A 7,037-nucleotide genomic window follows, 5' to 3' on the forward strand; every position below is an offset into this window, starting at 1 on the left:
CATGTTACTTAAAAAAGAACAGAAAGAACTCCCAAGTCATGGTCGACCACATAATTCTCAGGGAAGCCCCTGTTGAGTAGGAAGGTGGCCTCCTGCTGTGTATCAAAAGTAGCCCTAGTTAAGTAAGGAAAAGGCCCATTATTCCAAAAATGCTACAGGGACTACAGTTTGCACAGGATATTGCAATGATCCTGACTCCTCTGTTCCTTTAACTTCTAGATCTCATTCACCAGTTGCAGCCCAAGTTGTCAGTAAGTACCAAGATCTACTGTAAGTATGGTCATATCCAAGTAATCCTGTTCTCTTTAGCTTGGTTTACTTTTTAAAGTCCAGCCTTTGTGCTGTGAAGTTTTCATCAGTGTCTTTGCCAGTGATGTGCTCCTTCAATTGTGGTTACAATGAGATTTTGGCCTTGTGAGTAAATAATATGATTTAGGGAAATATATAATTCTCCTTGCATATATTTTGAAACTTAAAATCTTCAATAAAAACTGTTATGGCAAAAAGGTCCCTATGTGAAAATGTATAAGAATTTTAGATGTTCATATGTTAATATCTTTACAAAGTTCACCTCATTTCGATGAGGAAAGTCAAATGGGTAGCAAGAGAATGAAAAAGAGAGACACAAAATCAGGGACATTTACTAGAAATAAGATGAAAGGGGGTAGAAGGGAAGAGAATGGAAGGAAGGAAGGAAGGAAGGAAGGAAGGAAGGAAGGAAGAATGGAACCGGTTAAGGACTGAAGGAGGAAGGATAAAAATGAAAAGATAAATTTTAAAAGGGAAGGAAAAATGAACAAGATTCAATGAATTCTTTTCTGCATACCAGGAAGAAAAGAGTTCTCACGTTGATTAAGAAGGAACAGAAAGAACCTCCAACTCATTGTCAACCTGGGATTTCTCAGTGGACCCCCTGGTGAGTAGGAAAGTTGGACTTTGGTCACAATGGGGGAAGGCCCATAGTTCCAAAAATGAGATTACAGAGAGTAATGTCTGCACATTATAATGCAATGACCGTGACTCCAGTCTTCCTTAAACTTCTAGATCTTCTTCATCAATTGAGCACCAAGTGTCAATAAGGACCAAAATCCTTTCTAAGTATGGGTCACTTCCCAGGCATACTGTTCTCTTTGGCTTGATTTAGCTTTTAAAATCCAAACTTGTCCTGGTAAATTTCATCAATGTTTTTTCCCAGTGGTGTGCTTCCTCACTTGTGGCCAGAATGTGTTTGGGGCCTGGTAAGTAAATGTTGTGGTGCAAGAAAATATAGGATTGCGCTTGCCTATGTTTTAAAAATATGAAGTAAAATTAAGAAAAGTCTATGCTTAAAGAGTCACTGAGGGAAAAAGGAAAGGATTTGTAGGTGTATATAATGTACTAATATTTTGGCCCACTGTGCCTCACTTCTATGCGAAGAGATCCAAAATGAGAGTGAGAGAACAAAAAATAGAGGGAGAAGTCAAAAGGATATTTAGCAGAAGAAGGATATAAGCTGGGAAATTGGGAGGAAAGCTAGAAAGGCAGGAAGCAAGGAAGGAATAAAAGATAAATAGGGAGGGAAAAACTGACCAGACCCAATTAATTCTCCTCAGGAGTGAGGGGTGAAATCCAGTCTCACATTAATCCAGAAATGATGAAGAGAAGCCTCCAAGTCACTGACAACCACTGATCTCTCAGTGGACCCCCTGGACAGTAGGAAAGGTGACCCTGAGTTAAAATGGGGGATAGGTCCATTTTTCCAAAAACGGGATAGAGAGCAAAGACTGGATGGTATAAGATAAGGATCCTGACTGCGCTCTTCCCCAACATTCTAGATCTCATTCTACAGTTGAGCAGCAAATATCAATAAGAATCAATGTCTTCTGTAAGTATGGGTCACACCCCAGACATCCTGTTCTCTCTACTTTGATTTACCCTTTAATTTCCATGCTTGTGCTGGGAAATTGTCATCACTACTTTTACTGGGGAAGAGCTTCCTAAATTGGGCTCATCATTTGCATGGGGCTTTGTAAGTAAATATTTTGTTTTGGCGAATTAAATTTTTTATGGGGCATTACTTATTTTGCATATAGATTTCATGTAATGGTCAACCTGGAGTCCCCAAAACTTTTTAAGAAACAATGGGGTCAACAGGGGGGAAAGGAGAGGACGTTAAAATCTTTAAAATTACTAATAGTTTGACCAAGTATATATTAATTATATATGAAAGAGTGCAAGGGAACATGAGACAGAGAAAATGAGACAGATACAAAATAAAAAGCAATACTTGGCAGAAGAAGGATGTAATAGGGGCCAAAGGGAAGGATGCAAGGAAGCAACAAGAAAATAAGGAAGGAAGATGTGAAGGATGGAATAGAAGGAGGAAGGGGTAAGGAAGGAAGGAAGGAATAAGGAAATAAGAAGGATGAAGTGAAGTGAAGGACATATTGAAAAATGTAAGGAATAACTGTAAAGATTCCTTGTTATTTTCTGCAGAGCAGGTGAAAGCATGTCTCATGTTAAATAAAAAGTAACAGAAAGAACCTCCAATTCATGGTGCACCATATAATTTTCAGGGGACCCCCTGTTGTGTAGGAAGGTGGGCCCCTTCTGGGTATCAAAGGTAGCACTAAGTTAAGTAGGGAAAAGATCCATCATTCCAAAAATGCTACAGAGACTAATGTCTGCATAGTATGTTGCAATAATCCTGACTCTTCTGTCCCTTTAACTTCTAGATCTCATTCACCAGTTGCAGCCCAAGTTGTCAGGAAGGACCAAGATCTTCCATAAGTATGGTGCCATCCATGTGATCCTGTTCTGTTTAGCTTGATTTACCTTTTAAAGTCCAGCCTTATGCTGGGAAGTTTTCATCACTGTGCTCCTTCAATTGTGGTGACAATGAGCTTTTGGCCTTCTAAGTAAATAATATGATTTAGGGAAATATATAATTCTCCTTGCATATATTTTGAAACTTAAAAGCTGCAATAAAATATGTTATGGCAAAAAAGGTCCCTATGTGAAAATGTATAAGAATTTTACATATTCCTATCTTAATACTTTTATCAAGTTCACCTCATTTTGATGAGGAATATCAAATGGGGAGCAAGAGAATGAAAAAGAGAGTAAGAAAATAAGGGACATTTAGTAGACGTAGGATGAAAGAGGGAAGAAGGGAAGAGGAAGGAAGGAAGGAAAGAAGGAAGGAAGGAAGGAAAGAAGAAAGGAACCAGGGAAGGAAGGATAAAAATGAAAAGATAAATTTTACAAGTTAAGGAAAAACAAACAATATTCAATGAGTTCCGTTCTGCATAGCTGGGAGAAAGCAGTTCTCATGTTTATTAAGAAGGAACAGAAAGAACCTCCAAGTCCTTGTCACCCTGGGATTTCTCAGTGGACTCCCTGGTGAGTAGGAAAGGTGGCCGTGTGTTCCAATGGAGAAAGTCCCATTATTCCAAAAAATGAGATTGGGGAGAGGAACATCTGCACATTGTAATGCAATGACCCTGACTCCAGTCTTCCTTAAACTTCTAGATCTCCATCAGTTGGGAACCAAGTGTCAATAAAGACCAGTATCCTTTCTACATAAGGATCACATCCCAGTCATACTGTTCTCTTTGGCTTGATTTAACTTTTAAAACCCAAACTTGTTTTGGAAATTTATATCAAAGTTTTTACCAGTGGTGTGCTCCCTCACTTAGGGCCAGAATGCATTTGGGGCCTGGTAAATAAATGTTGTGGTGCAGGAAAATATATTATTAACACTTGCCTACATTTAAAAAATATAAATAAAATTTAGAAAAGTTTATGGTTAAAGAGGTCACTGTGGGAAAAAGCACAGGATTTGTAGGTGTATATAACTTACTAATATTTTGACCCAGTGTGCCTCACTTCTATGAGAAGAGATCCAAAAGGATAGCGGGAGAATAAATGAAAGAGGGAGGAATCAAAGGACATTTAGCAGAAGTAGGATATAAATGGGGAAAGAAGGAGGAAAGCTAGAACGGCAGGAAGCAATGAAGGAAGGAAAGAGAAAAAGAAAGGGAAAAACTGACCAGCACCAATTAATTCTCCTCAGGAGATTGAGGTCAAATCCAGTCTCACATTAATACAGAAATGATGAGAAGCCTCTAAATCACTGACAGCCATTGATCTCTTAGTGGACCCCCTGGTGAGTAGGAAAAGTGACCCTGGGTTAAAAGGGGGAAAGGTCCCTTAATTCCTCAAATGTGATAGAGAGTAATGGCTGGACAGTATAAGGCAAGTATCCTGACTGCCCTCTTCCCCAACATTCTAGATCTCATTCTACAGTTGAGCAGCAAGTGTCAGTAAGAATCAATGTCTTCTGTAAGTATGGGTCACACCCCAGGCATCGTGTTCTCTCTGACTTGATTTACCTTTTAATTTCCAAGCTTATGCTGGGAAATTGTCATCACTACTTTTACTGGGACGAGCTTCCTAAATTGGGTTCCTCATTTACATGGGATTTTGTAAGTAAATATTGTTTTGGTAAATTAAATTTTTTATACGGCATTGTTTATTTTGCATACCGATTTCGTGTAATGGTCAACTTGGAGTCCATAAAACTTTGTAATACAAAATTGGGTCACAAGGGAGAAAATACAGGCAGTTAAAATCATTAAAATTTTTAATGTTTTGAACAAGTATATAGTTGTATGTGAAAAAGTGCAAGGGATCACAAGAGAAAAAAGGCACTTGTACAAAATTAAAAAGGATACTTGGCAGAAAAAGGATGTAATGGGGGCCAAAGGGAAGGATGCAAGGAAGCAATGAGAAAAGAAGGAAGGAAGGAAGAAAGGAAGGTACGAAGGAAGAAAGAAGGGAAGGAAGGAAGGAAGGAAGGAAGGAAGGAAGGAAGGAAGGAAGGAAGGAAAGAAGGAAGGAAGGAAGGAAGAGAAGGAGGAGGGGGTAAGGGAGGGAGGGAGGTATACAGGGAGAGAAGGAGAGGACAGAAGGAAGAGAGGTAGGACAGAAGGAATAAGGAAGCAAGAATGATAAAGGATAAAGGAAGGACATATTTAAAAATGTAAAGAATAACTGCCAAGATTCGTTAAGTTATTTTCTGCAGATTCAGGTGAAAGCATGTCTCATTTTAATTAAAAAGGAACCGAAAGAAGAACCAATTCTTGGGCGAACACATAATTTTCAGGGGACCCTCTGTTGAGTAGGAAGGTAGCCCCCCTGCTGAGTATCAAAGGTACCACTAAGAGGCCCATTATTCCAAAAATGGTACAGAGACTACTGTCTGCAAAGGATATTGCTATGATCCTTACTCCTCTGTTATGTAAATTCTAGATTTCGATCACCAATTGCTGCCCAACTTGTCAATGAGGACCAAGATCTTCTGTAAGTATGGTCACATCCACATAATCCTTTTTTCTTTGGCTTGATTTACCTTTTCAAGTCCAGCCTTTGCTGGGAAGTTTTCATCAGTGTTTTTGCCAATGGCGTCCTCCTTCACTTGTGGTTACAATGAAGATTTTGGCCTTGTAAGGAAAGAATATGATTTGAGGAAATATATGCTTCTCCTTGCAGATATTTTGAAACTTAAAAGCTTTTATAAAAACTGTTATGAAGAATGGAAGAAGTTAAGGAAGGATGGAGGGAAGGAAGGATAATAATGAAAAGACAAATTTTAAAATGCAAGGAAAAACAAACAAGATGCAGTGAATTCTTTTCTGCATAGCCAGGACAAAGGAGTTCTCATGTTAATTAAGAAGGAACAGAAAGAACTTCCAAGTCGTTGTCAGCTTGGGAATTCTCAGTGGACCCCCTGGTGAGTAAGAAAGGTGGCACTGGGTTCCAATGGAGGAAGGTCCCATTATTCTAAAAAATGAGATTAGGGAGAGGAACGTCTGCACATTGTAATGCAATGGCCCTGACTCCAGTCTTCCTTAAACTTCTAGATCTCCTTCATTAGTTGAGCACCAAGTGTCAATAAGGACCAATATCCTTTCTAAGTATGGGTCACATCCCAGTCATCCTGTTCACTTAGGCTTGATTTACCTTTCAAAATCCAAACTTGTCTTGGGAATTTTCATCAATGTTTTTACCAGTGGCGTGCTCCCTCACGTGTGGCCAGAATGCGTTTGCTGCCTGGTAAGTAAATGTTGTGGCACAGGAAAATATATGATTCTGCTTGCCTTTGTTTTGAAAATAAAAATAAAAATTAAATATATTTATCGTAGAAGAAGTGATTGAGGGAAAAGTTACAGAATTTGTAGGTATATATAACTTACTGATATTTTGACCCAATGTGCCTCATATCTATGTGGAGAGATCCAAAAGGATAATGAGAGACCAAAAAAGAGAATGAGAATTCTATCAAAGGATATTTAGCAGAAGTAGGATATAAATGGGGAAAGAGGGAGGAAAGCTAGAAAGGCAGGAAGCAAGGAAGGAAAGAAAGAGAAAAAGGGATGGAAAAATAAAAAGTGAAGGAAAAACTGACTAGCACCAATTAATAATCATCAAGAGAGTGGGGTGAAATATAGTCTTACATTAATCCCAAAATGATCAGGAGAAGCCTCCAAGTCACTAACAGCCAGTGATCTCTCAGTGGACCCCTTGGTGAGTAGGAAAAGTGACCTTGGGTTAAAATGGAGGATAGGTCCCTTTATTTCTAAAACGGGATAGAGTAATGGCTGGATGGTGTAAGGCAAGGATTCTGACTGCCCTCTTCCCCAACATTCTAGATCTCATTCTACAGTTGAGCAGCAAGTGTCAGTAAGAATCAATACCTTCTGTAAATATGGGTCACACCCCACTCATTGGCTTCTCTCTGACATTATTTACCTTTTAATTTCCAATCTTTTGCTGGGAAATTTTCATCAGTACTTTTATTGGGGATGAGCTTCCTAAATTGGGCTCCTAATTCCCATGGGGGTTTGTAAGTAAATATTGTGTTTTGGCGAATTAAAATTTTTATGGGCATTGCTTATTTTGCATAGAGATTTCATATCATGGTCAATCTGGAGTTTCCTACAACTTTTTAAGAAAAAATGGGGTCACCGGGGGAAAAGTACAGGAAGTCCAAATCT

Source organism: Sarcophilus harrisii, chromosome X (assembly GCF_902635505.1).
Source record: "Sarcophilus harrisii chromosome X, mSarHar1.11, whole genome shotgun sequence".
In the NCBI taxonomy this organism is placed as follows: Eukaryota; Metazoa; Chordata; class Mammalia; order Dasyuromorphia; family Dasyuridae; genus Sarcophilus; species Sarcophilus harrisii.